The following is a 19,070-nucleotide window of genomic DNA, read 5'->3' on the forward strand; positions in this document are numbered from 1 at the left end:
ATGATGGAACTGCAGAAGGAGATAGGCCAAAGTTAGAAGAACTGAAGACACAGAAAACTTTTAAAGACAAATACAGAGAAGTCAATGGAAAGGAAGTTTGAAGGAAAATCAGTTTGTGAGAAATGTAGAAACTAGGAGCAAATGTGTCTTTTTTTTTTTTTTTTTTTTTTTTTTTTAAGGGGAGGGTAGGGGCAGAGAACAAAAGGACCCAAATGAAAGACTCAGCCATTCTATAGGTTCCCGTCAGTCAATGGAGACAGATAAACAGATGATGACTTTCTGAGTTAGTTTAAGGTGCAGAGGAACAGACAGAATAATACGAAAGAGGGGCAAAGAAGTGAAGGATATAGCTAAAATTAGAGACCATGGTGATACCAGGGGGAGTGAGGTTGGGTAGGGAAGGATGAATCTGTGAGCATCACAAAATCAGAGAGGATGATAGCTTGGAGATCATAAATACAGATGAGTGACAGGCTGTGGAAGAGTGAGGGGTAGTGAAGGAGAACAAGTGGTGATCTGACAGAAAAAGCATGAGAACCTGAAGGTAAATAGAATGAGCTGGCTCAGTTGTGTTTTTTGTTTGTTTGTTTGTTTGTTTTTCTTTTTTTTCACCCTTAAACGAATAAGTGCCCTACTATGCAATACATTTTTCTTCATGTTTAGACCTATTAATTGAACTTAAATAGTTTTATTTTACATTTCCAAATATCTTTCTTTGGGTTGCTCTTTGTACTATTAGGAAAAATAAATACTCCAAATTTTCACGAATACTAGTAATTAGAGATTTTTCCCATTGGACAAAAGTATAACTTCATGTCTGCAGTCTAATTAAACAGACTATAACTTCTTTATTCAGTGAAAGTGTCTAGAAAATAAATATTTTTTATTGTTTATGACTGCCTCTTATATATCTAGCTCCCCTTGTATGTTGATAGTATATTCTATTATCTTCTTGATGACATGACTATAATATTCTGAATCTATCAGATCTGTTTAGAGATGTTCAATATGCAGAAAGATCTAAATATTAACACAGAAGGTGCACTACCTCCTGAAAGATGCATCATGACAATGAACTAACAGCTTTACATTTGTGACTGTTAAGTAAAGAATCCTAGGTTTTGTTTAATGTTTGATTTTATTTTTTTATTCAGAATACTCATATCCAAGAGTTTTGTTGTTTTTATCGTTTGTTGTGTTTTTTTTTTTTTTTTAAACCTGTAGTCTGTCATATGGCATGTACAACATATGAAATGAAGCCCAAATTGCTACTTGCTACAAATTAAGCTGAAGAAGATCTGTGTCTGGCCATCCTAAAGCTGTGAATTGAGCCTTCATGGTTGGCTGATTTTATTTCAAGTCACTTCTTTTCATTACAGTTGCCCCAACTATGGACTTGATTTCAGAAGAGCTTAAGATCTGAGTGCAGGCAGTTTTGACATAAGTTATATGAATAAGCAACGTGGTGGGGGAGTTACTTCGGATTTGAGATCAGAATTTCTTCAAAGGGTTACTCCATCACCCAAATAAATACCTGAGTGACATGAATATCACAAAAGCATTGCAGAAGTATAGGAGAAAAAAAATACAAGAGCCCACAAAGACAAAAACAAATCTTCAGAAACACTAAGCTTCCACATGAGACACAACTTCTAAAGTGTGATATTACACTTTGATGCATTTGTCTTTAATGCATGCAACTTGGAGATGATACACTGTTATTAGAGACTCATCATGCCTGATGTGCAGTGCAGAGGCGTTTGCTTTGATGAATTGGAATTCACTGTCATGAATCCTATGGCAGCAATGAGACACATCACTACCACCAGCATTTGGAGGCTTATAGCTACAATTACCCTATATTAATACGTAGACATATACAGGACAGAAGCAAATCTTTATCTGTTTTTATCCTCCATCACAAAACTCTTATTTGATCCATCACAAAATTCTTATTTGATTCAATGTTTTGTACTGCCTGTGTGTTTCAACCTTAATCCTGCATATCCAAATAACACTTAATCCTTATAGCTACACTGTGTTTTTATCACTAAACGTGTATCTTATTCTAGACATATTACTGTGAGATTTATGCATTCTGTATGAAAATGCTAAGGAAGAAAGAAATGTGAGGAGAGCATTTCTTCTCTACTTAAAAAGGACTTTAGCTATTTAAAATATTTGAAAACAGTATACATAGAGGGAAGAAAGGAAAAAATGATGTGATCTGAATTCTTGGTTATATTGTATATACTCACTGGTGATAGAGGAAACTTTTGAAAACTGCAGATACACAAGTTACAGCTGCTCAGGCTATACTGCATGTCATCTAGTTTCAAAACAGAACGTCTGGCTCTGTTTATTCAATTTTAAGACTATCAAATGCTTAAAAATAATGCAAACAGGAACCTATGAAGAAGAGCATACGGGAATAAGAAGAAGCCATATAGATTTCTGAAGTTCTTAAAATTTAATGAAAGGGGGGAGAATTTTGATCATCAATCTAAAAGTTTTAAAAAAGTAAGTATTACTAAATGTTTATTTCTCTTCTTACACCGATGCAGACTAAAACCTCCAGCTAATTCCCAGACTTTGGACAAACTACAACTGTATGACTGCCTTATTCTTTTCTTCCCCCTTAGGTTTGCATAAAGTTCACATCTGACCCAGTTTAACAAATCAAAAAATTTATCCACAACTGGGCAAACTGTATGTAAGACATAAAGACGTCTTATATCTATAGAGTAACAGCTAGGAGACTTGTCAGCTGTAAAGCTAGCAAACTCGCAAGTAGTGTCTTTGGTAGAGCATTTTGTTTATTATGAGTTTGAACGTGCCCAGAGAAGCAGCACCCAAACCAAGATGTTCATGCACATTGGAAAAAAATAAAAGGTATTATCATACTTCTGTCAAACTCTGGAGAGAGTAAACTTTCTTATAGTAATAGAAACGTTCAGTAAACATAAAGTAATAAGCTACCTTTTTCTATATGTAGTTTTGAAGGAGCACATAAATATTAACTGTATTAAGTTGAAAGGGCTAAAAAAATAGATAAGAGTACTTAATTTTATGTTTCAGGCTTCTTTAGCAAAAGCTAGAAATATGGAATAAATAAGCATTACTGGGTTTTTTTAGTATTTTTTTATTCATTTGTTTATGTTTGTTTTATGACGCTTATACACTACAGATATTTTAGTAGTCATTGCTACACTGGTATTTGTTCTTATATCTACATGTTCATCCTCATTTATGATTCTGTTAACAGTAAGAGGACGAAGGTCTGAAAATATTTCACCTGCATTAATAAGTTGAACTAGTATTGGCTTTAGAAATCAACAATATATTATCCACGTTTTGCACTGAAGAGGGAACTGAGGAAAATATCAGTTATGCAAACTGCCCAGTATTGTGCTTAAAAGAAGAGGTGACACCTTTGCAGTTTAATTAAATCAGACCTTTAATTGCAGTCCTCTAGGAATGCATATATACCAATATAGCTTTTTGTCACATCAGTGAAGTATAACATTATTTCAGAGACAGTTTCTGTGCAGGCTGCCTTACTACTGATTTACTTGTACAAAAGCCATCTAAAAATTATTTCATTTAACATTTCATTAAGTATCTCACTATTTTATTTTCTTTAGTACTTTGAATTCTTTGAAATTATCTTCCTGTTTCAAAATAGGCAGAAAAAAATGGTTAACTTCAGTTTTATATGTGTTTACATTTATATTTGTTTGGTTGTGTGTGTGTGTGTGTGTTTGTTGTTTCTGGATTTTATTCTGTTCTACTTAATATTAAATATGTTTCACTACCTGTGTATCTGGCTTGTGACATGCTATACCTGGTCCCCTTTTTAATTTGTCTGAGCCTGTCTTATCATTAGAAATGTAGTCTGTTATTGATTATATAATTCATTTAGCTGTCCCCAAGATGACAGATCTGCTTATTGTCACAAGAAAGTTGATATACTATACTTTGTTTACAAAGGTTGTACAACACTCAGAAAGTAATGTACAACTACAACATTTTTATAGATTTTACATATTATGTGCATTTCATTAACCATTACATCCAGCAAGAAATGTATATTTATTTGATAAAAATTGAAATTGACACTAGAATAACTCACATTTATTGGCTGTGCTCAAAGAGAAGAGAGCCAGGAGGAACTCACGAGGTGAATTAGCTTATGTACCTTTTCAAATTCTCAGCAGGTTTGCTAGGCTCTCACATTAACTCTTTCAACATTGTTTTAATCCATAGAAATTTACTCTAGCCTTCTGAAGTTTCATTGTGAGGGTATGATAAACTGCATATAGTTATAAGCACATATGGATTCTGCTTCCCTGGATAAACTTCTTGCACATATTTAGTAGATTAAGAAGAGTTTGCCTTGTTAATCCTGTATGTTAAAATATAATCCTGTTCATAGTTTAATGCTACGTTGAAGTAGACATACTATAAAGTGACAGTTCTAAGAAATACTGTTCTCTCTGCAGCACCGTCCTTCTCTACTTAGAGTCCTGCACAAAACCCGGATTAATGTATTGATTAAAAACTAATCATCCTCATCATTCTCTTTTCCAACTACATATTTTCAGCCAACCCCTAGTTGCAGTCCTTGCTCATGGAACCCAAGTTCCTTCCAGGGGTTCTCTCAGAAACGGAGTCTATAGGGGATTTGAAGATCTGGATATGAGGGGCAAGGAGAATGGAACCCAATGGATCAGCAAGCGCTCTCAGCATCTCCCTGTTATGCTTCCAAAAATGCTGTACACTGCAGAGATATTTGCAACTAATTATGAAAAAAGAATAATGGGAATGGTGAACATTTCACAGTCAAAAATTGGTCTTTCCTGCATTTGAGCCTGATGCACTTCATCTTGTCAGCAAAGTCTTCATTCCTATTAAATACATAGAAGCACAAAGGGAATTTTGTAGGGATTTTTCAAAAACTCAAAATTTTCCGCAATTCTGAAGGGATTTCATTCTTTATGTAAATATGTTTTACAGATGTTGAATACTTTTATTTAGCAAAAAAGAAAAAAATAATAATCTGCAGCAATTAGCAGGCATTCAAACTCATAAAACTCCAAGTGCAATGTGAGATGTAAGTACAAGAGGTTATAGACATATTAAATGATCAGACAAAATGTGTGTACATTTGGACAGTAAAAATGAACACTTATAGTTAAGAATTTTTGCAGCACTGTACTTCACTTTCTAGGCAAAAAATTTCCTTATATTTTATTTAAATATTAATTTTACATGCTTTCTACGCTCCAAAAATTTGTCCTGTGACATTTCTCCAAAAATCATGATGATGATTTTTCTGCTTTCTGAAGGAGACATATCAAGAGATAATTATTGTTATTTTCATTCAGAAAATAAACAAAGGTACAAAAAAACCCACAAAAATCATAGAGTAGATTTATAAAAAAATATATGCTTATGGATCATAGAATCACAGAATCACAGAATCATAGAATCATAGAATCACCAAGTAATCACCCACAGGATCACCCAGTCCAACCATCCATCCATTACCAATAGTTCTCACTAAACCATGTCCCTCAACACAATGTCCAAATGTTCCTTGAACACCTCCAGGGTTGGTGACTCCACCATCTCCCTGGGCAGCCCATTCCAGTGCCTGGATGTCTATGTCTGTTTACACAGCGCGTATATACTTAATACATTTATTCACTAAGTATGTAAATAAACATTTTTGTGAATAATATCCACACAACTTTTTTAATAGCATGTGAATATTTTCACACAGTTTTCAGTCTTATTTTCACATAAAATTTGAATGTTATCGATGCATATCACTCTGTAGAACCCTCCAGTGAATTCAAATTAGATATACAGATTTTCATTTTATGTTTGTCATTTTTATAAGATTTCATACACTTTGTTTCACTAGAAACAATGATTCATATGTGAAAAAAAAAATTAAAAATACATTTTCATTAAAAGGGCACAAATTATTGATAAACACATCTATGTGTGCAGATTGGTTATTTCTCAGAGGTTATTTGGGGTCATAATTGTAAATCTCATTATCTTGCTTGAAGGAGAAGGTCTCTTTCATTATTACAGTGCTGAGGTCCATATCCCTGAAGCTAATTGCAAGGTATTGCTTCAGAGTTCTAATTGTTTGCCATCAAAATAGCTGTGTAAGCTTGATTAACAGTGTTCAGCAACATTCATAATAGTCCAAGCCTGGTCCTGCATAAAATAGAAACTGGGAAAAAATCAATAAGATTTAATAAGATCAGGAACAATCACTTACAATAGTACATCAATCACACAAAGTAATAGGTGCAGGATTTGATAGGGTCCTGAACTGCCTGAGAGATTCATAACCAGTACTCGTTAATGATTTGTTCATTTACATTTTATCAATCCAGCTACAGCTGACAAGCAGAAGGAGCAGTAAGGAAATATGTTGACTTAAACTCAAGTTTGCAATTAAAAAAATAACAGACAACTTAATAGAAAAATCAGATTTCCCTGTAGATGCAGGGTGTGTATGTATGTACATGTATCCTGTTTTGCTGTGAGATTATAATAAATTACTACACTGTAGTGGCTATTAATGTACCCATAATTCCTCAGAAAGTCTGATAATGTCTGAGCAAAAGTACAACAAAATATAAATTCTCCTTGGTGCTTCACAATATTTCTCTCTCGCTGTATTTCACATAGTTTCATATTTAATATGAAACATGCATATTGCCTTGTTTTTGTGCCCTTTTAAATAAATAAAGCCTTGGGCTTTGCCTTGGGCCAAACCCATATCAAACACAAAAGCACTAATAATGAGAAGGCTTTCTGGTGATTATTATTTAGCATTATATCCCATACCAGCAGATTTTATGTCTTTCTAAAGTAATTAAGTTTTATTTACTATCTGAACTTTAAAAAAAAAATTGTCACAGTGGATAATGAATAAACATCAGATCTCATTTATCCAGTGTCTTTACTGTTTGTAATGCATCAATTTTTTGTTTAAAATAAGCAACCAGAGCCAAGCTAAGCTAAAGTGCTAAAAAAAAAAAAAAAAAAAAAAAAAAAAAAAAAAAAAAAAAAAACCATGAGCTGCCTTTTGTGTGGATATGTTACTTAGAGAATGATCTTGTGAGACTCTCTGCAGAGCATGTTTTTTTGCCTATCTTTTTAGGGTTGTATGAATCCTTCTTTGTTTTTGGCTCAAAGCTTGCTTTCTATGGCATTTCTTGTATGCAATAAGACTTTGACTTATCTAGGAGATGAGAGGTGGCTGTTGCCATGTGGCAATCAACATCAGGCTGGATAGCAGGGATGAAGCCAATGGGATGGGATTCAACAAGACCAAATGCCGGGTCCTGCACTTTGGCCACAATAACCCCAGGCAACGTTACAGGCCTGGGGCAGAGTGGCTGGAAGACTGTGTAGAGGAAATGGACCTAGGGGTGTTGATTGATGCTAGACTGAATGTGAGCCAGCAGGGTGCCCAGGTGGCCAAGAAGGCCAGTGGCATCCTGGCTTGCATCAGAAACAATGCTGCCAGCAGGAACAGCAAAGTAATTGTCCCACTGTACTCAGCACTGGTGAGGCTGCACCTCAGGTACTGTGTCCAGTTTTGGGCCCCTCACTGCAAGAAAGACGTTGAGGCCCTGCAGCATGTTCAAAGAAGAGCAAGAAAGCTGGTGAGGGGTCTGGAGCACAGGCCTTACAAGGAGTGGTTGAAGGAGCAGGGATTGTTCAGTCTGGAGAAGAGAAGGCTCAGGGGAGACCTTATTGCTCTCTATAACTACCTGAAGGGAGGTTGCAGTGAGCTGGGGGTCAGCCTCTTCTCTTATGTAACTAGTGATAGGACTAGAGGGAATGGCTTCAAGCTGTGCCAGGGAAGATTCAGGCTGGATGTTAGGAAATCCTACTTCTCTGAAAGGGTGGTCAGGCACTGGAATGGGCTGCCCAGAGAGGTGGTGGAGTCACCGACTGTGGTGGTGTTCAAAGAGCGTTTGGATGTTGTGTTGAGGGACATGGTTTAGTGAGAACTATTGGTGAAGGGCGAATGATTGGACTGGGTGATGCTGTGGGTCTTTTCCAACCTTAGCGATTCTATGATTCTATGATCACTGTGTGGACAATTTTACATTTGAAAGCATTTCTTTGGAGCTGTCTGCCTTCAGAAGAGAGTGCTCAGGACTGTTTGCTGGTGGAAGATCTGTCCTGTGACCAAATAACTCCAGCTTTCTATGGGAGATTAGGGGATGATACCATTGTATGCTGTGAAGGCAAGAAACAGGTTGGCACCTCCATGCTCCCTCTTATCTGCTGGCAAGGCCTGGAAGATGGGAACAAAAGGAGTTCCTGCTGATACCCAAAAGCCAGAAGATGTCACTCCAAAAGAAGCTGACTCAACCACGTTGGACTTATAAATAAGTTTGTACTGCAGTTGGAAGGTAGGTCACAGCCATCATCAGCAATGGAACAACACCGCAACAACCCATTAGTACTGAAGACAAACCTTGCTGGACCCATAGTGGTGACTATCTCCCTCTTGCTCTGTACAAAGACTCCTTGCTTTTGTTTCCTATCTTTTCTATCTCCAGTCTCCCCTTCCCCATCTTCCAGATTGATTAAGATTCATAATAAACTGGTCAAACCAACATTTGAACCGTTGTTTCTTAATCTCACATCAGGTATACATATATCAAAGAACCTACTCTCCCTCTAATAAATTGAAGTGAGACAAGGGTCCATTTTGATGAGTACCTCATTATAAACTAGATTATGAGCCTCTCTTTACAGTGGAGCAGTTTGCTGTTAGACGTAGTAATTTTAGTTTATATCCACATTAATGTGTTTCTCTAGGCTCTTCCATTTTGATGTTCTTCCACTGGAATTTTTGTTTTATTTAAATAGCACCTTAAAATACTTTTTTGTCTTTCTTTTTTCTTTCTTTTTTTTTTTTTTGAAGAGAATCTTTTGACCCAAAACTAACATTAATTTCATACTCTTTTTTGCTCAACTTCTATATTTTAAAAGCAGAGCAACAAATCAGTGTATGTTACTGTCAGATCATCCTGATACCTCTACCATCCAGTACCAGCACAGAGACAAGTGGTTTTTTTTGTGAGGTTTAAAATAGAGATTGACATGCAACGGTGTGATATGGCAGGAATCTAGTTTGAGTTTGGGTTTCCTATTCTACAACAGATCCTCTGACCTCAGAAACTGTAATGGAGAAGCTTACTAGGTTAGGTAACAATATTATTTTTAAGGGAAAAGGGTAACTGAGCTTAGAGTCTGACCTATGCTGTGATTTTAAGGTTATATCACAACAGTCTCAATCTGTATGTTTCATGGAGGAGGAAAGAGAAGGTTGGTGGATTTGTTAGAAAATTGGCTCAATCTCCTACTATTTCAGAAATTATATCTTCTATATTGCTATTCTGGGACATGTAAAAACTATCAGTTAGTGTATTAATCATGGATTAGTCATAATAACTATTAATTTTATAGCAATTTCAATTTTTTATAACTTTACAAATATATCCTGAACTGGCTAATTAAATCCACAAGCTGCATTAAAATCTGAGTAGTAATAAAAGAGAGGGAACAATTTGAAACAATAATTCTTACGAAGAGGATATTCTTTTTCTGCTCCTGAGCAGGCCAGTAATAATTTATGATTTTTACAAACATTTTTGCTTCAGAAAATGGATATTTCATACATGAAAACAAAAGACTGAATTTTGTAGATATTTTTGGTAAGAGTATTAATTTGGCTATTAGATGTCTGGGAATCAACAGCTGCACTATTCAATTCTCTAAGTAGGCTTGAAGAAATAGTTCCCCTTTCCAGCTGCTATTCTAGCCTTCCCTGTAAGTTTCTGCCCAAGACTCACAGATACCCTGCAGCAACTTTCAAACTACTGGAGTCACCAACTAGAAGCAAGTCTGCATTGACTCCCGTTCATTTTGAGTCCAGTTTTCAGACAATAACTAAAGCTAATATGTGTCCCATTCAAACATTACTGTGACAAGGACAGTTGCCTGAGAAGGAAAGAACACAGAGAACTTGAACAGTTGCCTTTTCAATTTACTGACAGATGTGAGTTAAAAGCATCAATACCAGCCTATATTCTCTGTTCCCTGATTAAACACGTCCTTTCAGGGACAAACCTTCATTCTTGACTGCTGTGCTAGCAACGTAATCTGTAAATCTCTTTAAAGAAAAGTAAGTTTAGAAGGAAATTTATTTCAACACCCTGCCTCAGATTTTCCAGTCCATAAGAATAAAGCCAGTTTTATTTTCTATTAAGTTGCTTGTTTTCAGAACTATAGGTGCACTGGTTCTGTAAGCTTTCTACAAATGAGTAAGAACTTTTGAGGTGCAAATATATGACATGGGATGGTGATGGACATTATTCATCTGCCTGTGGCTGGGGTGCTTTTTCTTTTAGTAAGATTTCTCTCATGGTATTTCTTGAACCATAGAGTCTACAATTGTGCAGCCTGGCAACATCTCTCTGGTGCTAGATCAGTTAGATCTTAGACCATCCCAACCAGCAAGGCTGAACACATAGGGTCAGAGCAAAGAAGAAACCTCTGTAATGGCTTGTGATGCAAGGAGAGTTACAAGAAACCAACACTTATGTCACATGTAGAGGACTGGAGATATCTGCATGACACAGACACAGCTATCACTTGCAGGTGTATCCAGTGATTGATAACATCAAATGCTACCATTTCTATTTAACGAGTGTATCCCTGCTTGGGCATTCAAGAAGCAATAACTAATGTACTGCTATCTAGGGGCCAACTCACGGGAAAAAGCCTCTAGAGAAATTTTTTTTGTCAACCCAGTCAATGGAAAGCTGGACAACATAGTGAACAAGATACAGAATTTCAAGGAACATTTGTGGTGGGGGGAGGAGGGAGGTAAGCAAATTTCACAAAGCTTATGGCATAGAGCTATCAGATAACTTTACAATTTCTATTAAACGTGAGCATGAAAATAAGTAAATAATTATATGAGCTGTCTAATAAAAAATGGTATCTAAAAATAGTATAGTGCAAAGCTCATATTTTTTGCTCACAAAAACATATATCAGAACATAGAGTTCAGAAACGGCTTTTCCCGTTCCAAAGTGCTATGTTAAGAAGTGCTTTAATATTGCTGCTCCTGAACTTTATATGTGATATGATCACATTACTCTAGATTTTGTGGATGTTTAAATGTGTAACAGTGCTATACTTCTATTTGTTTGTAGAAAGAAGTGACTATGGAGAGCTGTCTGGTATTCTGGATGAAGAAGAATGAAAATAACACTGAACAAAGTGCTCTTCTGGAGAACCAACCTGAAGGCAAGATCCAGTTCTGGGTAACAACTGCTGGTCTATAAACAAACATCACATTCAACTTATTTCGATCCACAAAGGAAACAGAGAAGAGAAAGTGCCTTAAATATGGCACTGATCTGTGTACAGTAAAGACACAGAAAAAAGGTGTTATGACCTATGGCAGACAACTGGTCTGAACATTTGCTTGTGATGTCTACAGACATAGCAAATGAGAATCGGGGTTTAGAACAGTGACAAAATAGAACTGCAGGCAGAAGTGAAAAAATAAACTCATGCTTACAAAATTCCAATTATTATTCATGAACTGGCATGTGTTTTTGAGGCCCAGTTTTAAAAACAACAAATTGAAAATAATTCAAATTTTGAGGAGGGCTTTAAAATAATAGTGATTTTGTGTGGAAGTAAACTCCAGTTTTGAAGGCTTTATGCTTGACTTCTATTATTTCAAGCTTTTGTCCTAGAATATTTAAAATATAAGCTTAATTTCCTTCTTCTTCTTCTTCTTCTTCTTCTTCTTCTTCTTCTTCTTCTTCTTCTTCTTCTTCTTCTTCTTCTTCTTCTTCTTCTCCTTCTTCTTCTTCTTTAAACTTGTCACCATGTTGTCATTTTTTTGTCATGCATATTATTCCAGAAGGATTTGATGTCTGGAGTGATTGCATAAATCAACTCAACTGTGTCACTACTTATAAGTTTGCAATGTGTTAACTCTCTTCATAATTTACATAATGTTTAAATAATATACCTTCTTTTTCCCTTATCCCTACATTAATGTGATTAGAATCAGTGGAAGCGCTGTAATTTTCTTGTAAGGTGTGCTTTCCACCTACGCTTGCTTATAACAAGAAGTATCATTTTAAAACTAGCAGCCTCTGATCAGTTTAGCTGTCAAAAATTATTTCTTTCTGAGAACAAAAATGCATTATAAAACATATTATTGTTTCTATTTAGTATTCCCATTACAGTAAACAAACATCAGAAAATTGTTGCTTTATCTTATTTATTTCCATGCTTACATCTAACTGTAAGTAGAAGTGGAATACATCTTCTGATATATTATGCAATTAAATTGATGGATGGTTAATTGAGTCGGTATGGCATACCATATGTGTACTTCTGACCTGAATGTCACTGGTCAGATTAAGGCTTCACACATTTGGCCAAAGAACATATGCTCCTATTGAGAATGTGACTCTAGATGGGATTTTAGTCCATGGAAAAAATCATCATAACTGGCTTTGCTCTTTGCTTGTCAGAGCACTGGCTCCTTAGGAGTCCAGCTGTAAAGAACTTTAAAAATAATGGAAGTTATTAATTAAAAGCTTACTGACATCATGGCCATTATCTTTGGCAGGCTCTTTCATTAATTTATTTTATCTCCCTTATTATATGACATATCCTCATCACAGTGTTTATGCCTTTGTACATCACATTAGATCTTATTGGACTTTAATTTGTGTTTGGGTGTTGTGGTGTTTTTTTTTTTTTTTTTCCAATACTCGCCTTCTTTTTAAACAAATATTTTTCTTATTTGTGGGAATGATGCATGTCTAAGCAATAAAGTAACAGAAGGAGGGGAGCTCATATATCTTTAATGACAATGACACATAGACATCAAAACACATACAAACTGACACAGAAACATGCATGTATATATAGTTACATCACAATTGCAAATAACAGGTATTTTTAGAAGTGCCTTGCTAAAACATTGTTTTCACAATGATTAGTCCTAGTTTTTGGCAGATTTAATATTTCTGTTTTATCTTATTTATCTAAATAATATTTAATGACATTCTATTTTTTGTCAGCTATTTTGCATATTTTTCTTCTAAGCTAGATATTATGGGAGCTATTTTAGCTTCACAAATGTTTTAAAGTAATTTATGTTATTTTACAAAATTATTGCAGTAGAACATACATCTGAGCAATTACGTTTTATCTTTGACATTGCTTTGATGAGTCATCCATTTTGACATGTAGCTGTCTGCTTTAAAGCTATTTAGTTTGCGTCAACACAGAGATAAAACAAGACTTGAACAATGTGTACTATAGAAGAGGAATATATACTGTCATTACACAGTTAGAAAAACAAAGATTTGTAATGGGAAAAACAGCTAATAGAGAAATATCTCTGATTCCGACATTGTTTATTGTAGCAAACTTGCGTATCCTTTGTCCACTGACTAAACCTAGAAAAAGGAGTACCATCTTAGCTGCATAATTTGTTACTGCCACATTGAGGAAGATTATGATAATGTACATATAACAAAATTGACAACAATGGAAGAGTACTGTAATTGTGAACTAAATTCAAGGAGCCTGCTCTGAGCATGAGAACTGAGTGTCTTCATTATGATTAGCTTACCTTTTCAAGTGTTCTGCTAGGAACCTCTATCACGTAAATTGAGGCAGGAACTTTATTATCATCACTATAGCAACTGCAGGGAATTTTATTTCAAAACAGTTGGCTACCTGAAAATTTTCCCATGATGGAAAGAACAGCAGATGATATATATATACATTTTAATTCATTTTCATTTATTCCTGTTTTGAAGTGTTCCATAAATTAATGACTTTTTTTTCCCTTTCTTTCTTTTTCTTTTTAAAGACAAGGTGGGCAGTTCCATCTTAAATTATTTTTCTAATCCAGCTTTTTTTATTAGGAGAAAAAAAGGATTGGCAGATCTTCGTTGTAACATTTTAAAATGCAAAATTTTAATTATGCTAAAACATGGAACATTTCATATTGGCCTATTTAATGCATAGTTCTCTTCATTATTTAATTTTTTAGCTTAGCTGTTACCTGGTTTTTCTTTTGACTTTGATCTTAAATCACATAACCTCTCAGCAACAGAGAAATGTGCATTTTTTTTTTCTGTGATGTTATTATATTCTGTGCCTAAAGAAAATGAATAACTACACACATGAGTTTGCAGAAGATGTGAGTGAACTGTAGATGCACGCAGAAATTGAATGCAAATACAAGGAAGTGTCTCTTTTTTGTCTGTAAAAAGATTGATCACATGTTCACAGCTAGAATTTTTATTGCAAAACCCTTTAGTCTAAAATTGCACAAGCCCCCTATTGTTGTGTTTTTATAATTACAAAATTAGCATCATACTGCAGACAATAGTAATGCTTCAGAAATTTGTGCAGGACTTTTATTGCAACCATACAAATGAATTTATTTATTATTCCTTTTTGCACCATATTATTCTGATTTTCTTTAAAGGGAAGAGAGCGAAAATACAGTGTTTTTAAAAAATGTAATTTTTTTAAAATGCCTGAGAACTATAGAAATATTCCTGCTGCCTTGAAACCTTTCTCCTCTATAAAATATAGGAAGAAATGCAAAAGTTATTATTATTATTATTTATTTATGCACTGGGGATGGTGTTTCATTATGAAAGTACTGGGTATCTCAAAAGTACGCCATATACAAAATTTTAGTCACTGCTTTAACAAATGCTTTTTTTTTTAATTGAAAAATACAGCATAAAGTTTCCTGCAATCTGCATTAATGAGGACACTACATGATAGGAGCTTCCTCAGCATTCTGTCATTTGCACCTTCCTTGTATCCAAATTTCTCAAAACTCTTCCTAATAAAAAGTAATATTTTGTACATCAGATTTCAGTGTGTTCTTCCTTCCACTGTGAAACTGAAATATGTTCATTTACTTTCATAGACAGAAAGGCATTTAAAGGATTGCTGAAGATGAGAATGTAGGATTGAATGCAAAATAGCCAATGTAGGTGAACATTTCAGATGTTTTGTGTGATGCTCAGTTTTGTTCGATGCAGTCTTAGGACTCTCATCAAGATGCTTACCTTAAGAGTCAAGTTGTCCCAGCTTCCTTACATAATTTATATAAAAGGTTGTCCCTTCAGAATATAATCAGAATTACTCTCTGGAAGTACCCTTCTTCTTCCATTGACTTCTTCCATCTTGGAGCCTAGGGTCATTGTTCTCTTTTGTTGTTATCCTCAATTCTATAAAATTCTATCAAGTAAAAAATTTTGTCTCAGATATTCCTCATAGTGGAAATGTATACATTTCAATTGCAAATTTTTGTGTGTTTGTTCACTAATTTGTTTTCTATATCTCCAAGATTGATTTATATGCTAATCCTGTTGAGGTAGACCCTCAGTGCATTGTAGTTAGTGGATGTCGTGCTAGTGACATCCACACAGCCAGGATTTTCTCTGTATCCGTATGATTGAACATATCTTGGAAATGCCAGTGTGATAAGTTTGGGTAGCTCTGAGAAAGATCGGAGATTAAATTATTTTTCAGTGTTTCTTAAATAATTAAATAAAGAACATCAGGCACCAAAGTCTATAAAAATACAAGTGACTGCTTTGTGGAAGACTAGTGATAATACTTTAAAAATATATTTCTAACCACTGGATTAGCCAATGTAAATTGTTGTTCATCCATTCTGAAGCTGTATTATTGTAATAATAATTATTATTAATATTATTATTATTATTGAAATCTTAGGTTTTTTTTGAGGTCTTAGTTTACTAAGACAGCAGATCCATCAACTAGTCCATTTAGGTGAACTCCAATATTTTACCAAAGTCCCACCAGTGCCAGCCTTGCTCTAGATGAATTTAGTGCTAGTGATTATCCACTTGCAGTTTTACGGTTTTGGCAACATGCAGAAAGCCATGTGCACTAGGGTGTGCTGTCAGGCTTTGCCACCCCATGGGCTTTGGCTGCCTTTGTTCTGGCATGACACAGCCGCAGGGTCATGGTCAGAACTGAGAGCCTCGTTGGTAACCTCGCTTCTCTTCACTTGGAGTTTGACTTTATGGTCAGGCCCTTGTTCCTCACTTTAACAATCTCTTGTACCTTCTTGATCCTGATCCTGATCCTCTGGCATTGGAACTCAGGGCTTTATTTTGGGCCTCACCAGGAACATTTCTGTGATCCCTGGGTTGATACCCATCATCAGCCCTGTCCTGCTCTCCTTGTTTGGCAAAGTGAGGTAGTGCCCTGTTGAAGTGGCACCACCTCATCTGTCTGCGCATTACCCACAGCCACTGGCTGGATGCCCTCTGTGGAGCAGCCCCTTCATCCTTCTCCCTGGCAATGTAACTGAGAAGGATAAAGAAGTAAGCAATACGAAATCAGTATTCCTACAGAAGTTGTTCAAGATTTTTTTGGTATTAATTTCTTTCATTCTCAGTACCAGCTTTGATAAATTTGCAGCTGAAAAAATGTTCATATCTAGAATGTCAGGTTTTTGGTCAAGTCATAAGCAAGAGAATATCCCAGCTTATCCCCTCTTGGACACCACGTTTCTTGTCAGAAACACAGAAGTGCTGATTGAAATCTGTGTTTTGTTGAATTCAGATTAGCAACTTGAATTTGAGCTGTTGTACAGCTTCTTTCTGTCTTCAGTGCTCATATACTCCGTTATAAGAAAATGTTCCACTTTAGCAAGGCAGGCATTGTGCTGAAAAGTAAATGACTACTTCCATGACTAAAGGATTAAGGTGCTTGTTTTTGATTTTGATTAAGGAATTCCAGCTTTAGAGAAATGAACATTTGTGTAAAAGAGAACAGTACTAACCGAAGAACACAGGGCAAATGCAGAGAAACTGAATCAACGTGTTGCTAGGATCCAGAAAGTAACTACTTTAACTTCATTTCTCAAACACAGATAAATGAGCTGGCAGCAACTGGTTATCTAAGGAAAGCTGAAAATTTTGTTCTCAATGATTTGTCCTCAAGGTCTCCTTACGCAGGAAAGAGAGTAACACTGCAGTGAAGTTTATAAAAAAATTATTTTTTTTGTTGGAAATTCCAGTTCCTTCCTGTTTGTCCTAAGGGCTACCTTCTTTATATTCTTATGCAGATAGTAACACCTAACATAATTAAAATAAATAAATAAATAAAAATAAAAAATCATAGTTTAACATTGATGTCTTTCTTACTATCAGAAAGTGTGTATTTTTCATCTTTTCTGGTCCTTCACCATTTTCAAACTCTTGAAATACTGGAAATGATAACTCACGCATAATACATTTAGTTAAAATTCTATGAAGTTTTTTTAATTTTAATTCATTTAGGAATCAAATTAATCTCATTTTTCTCACTGAGTATGTTATTATTTCTTGTAAAGGAATCATTAAAACATTTGAAATAATATAAGTAGAACAAGAAAGCATACAAAATATGTAGGTTTAATAATAGATTGCTTTGTTAAGTCAGAAAGAATTAAGCAATTGTAGACAGTAAATATTTTAATGCATGTTCCCCTCGTACAATGTTAATTCAGTTACTTACATTAGAATAGTTACGAAAGAAACACAGCATTTTTTGCTAAATCACTTACTATAGAAAGCAATTTTTTTAAAAATAGTCTATGCAATTACAACACATATGAATGAACAATATTATGTTTATATCTAATTTAAGAAATGTGTTTCTAGAGAGTCAAGAACAAGGTTCATATTATTTGTGTCCAAGACAGATGGGCAGGGGAGGTATCTTGCTTTACAAGATGTTACAAGAAAAAAGAGATAGGGTTCTTCTAAGATCATCTATTCATGTTGTGAAGTTTGGACAGAGGAGCACTCCTGAATCAAGATCTTGTCCAGGAGTGGCATGCGAGGTTCAAGGAAAACTATTTGTTCAACTGAAAACAGGCAGGAAGAAGGATGTGGGAATTTAGAGACAGACTTTACATTCAAGACTCCTCAGAATGGGAAAAACATAGATAAGAAAAACTTCTCTTTGAACTATTAGAGATACTCTTAAAAATATAGGCTGTGTTTTTCCATAACGTTATGGTTATGGAAAATAATATTACTTTTAATTGAAGGTATAGATCTGAAAGAATAGAATTTTATGTTATCATTTTAAATATATATACAAATGACTCACCCTGTTTTCATCATGAAATTCCCTGAAGAGTGAAGCTGTAAAACCTCCTGAGAAATTTCCTGAAGACATAAAGGCCTTAGAATGTTGCTTGAAGCCACTGCCAATTCATTACTCAACAGAAGCAATCAGTGTTTCATCTCCAGAAGAAAAGACAAAAAAAAAAAAAAAAAAAAAAAAAAAATTCTCTTACCTCCTAGGGACTTCCTGAAAGTAGGAAGAGAAAGAGAAAACTGAGAGAACACTACTGGCTCAGTGCTTCCACAAAGCACTCCTTTTTCCTTCTCTCAGCTGAATGCAAATGACCTCTTCTAGTGTGGAAGGTCACCTCATCGCCCAGAGAAAAGCAGAAGACCAGAATTCACTGTACACTCATTGCACTCACCCTCATTGTACAGCAACATTGGTTGTTTGGACATCTAGGAAGGGAAAGAGGACAGATCTGTATCACTCTATCGCCTTGCAATTCTTCGTTTCCCTTATTCACAGTAAAATGGAGAAATGCATGCTTAGAAGAGATCGCTTTTTCCCTTATTCCTAGTAACAGAGATCAATGGCAAATAATACAGAGACTAGCACATTTATAGGATTCAACCTCAGAAATAGTTTTCTGCTCTACTGTACTTTGGTTTGGCTGATTTTATGTACAAAAGAGAATATTCAATATTCAAATGGATGCCAAGCACAGTAGTATAGTGCTTTAACCTTTCCCTTTGAAATATTTTAGTTCAGTGGGTGGCAGAGAAAACCACAAACTGTGGCATGACTGTCAGTCTCATAAATGATTTGTGACTGTGTAAATGCAGATGCCA

General features: G+C 35.1%; 1 long non-coding RNA gene across 1 annotated transcript in view; it reads right to left on the reverse strand.

Moving 5' to 3' along the window:
• The window catches only part of LOC124417686, a 29,586-nt gene extending 10,810 nt beyond the window's left edge, over nucleotides 1-18,776 (reverse strand). Inside the window, exons 1-2 of the long non-coding RNA XR_006936522.1 lie at nucleotides 18,452-18,776; nucleotides 18,262-18,320 (exon numbers count right to left, since the gene is read on the reverse strand). This is a non-coding gene — a long non-coding RNA (uncharacterized LOC124417686). The remainder of the gene's footprint in view (nucleotides 1-18,261; nucleotides 18,321-18,451) is intronic.
• Between the last annotated feature and the right edge of the window lie 294 nt (nucleotides 18,777-19,070).

Source organism: Gallus gallus, chromosome 2 (genome assembly GCF_016699485.2).
Source record: "Gallus gallus isolate bGalGal1 chromosome 2, bGalGal1.mat.broiler.GRCg7b, whole genome shotgun sequence".
Lineage (NCBI taxonomy): Eukaryota > Metazoa > Chordata > Aves > Galliformes > Phasianidae > Gallus > Gallus gallus.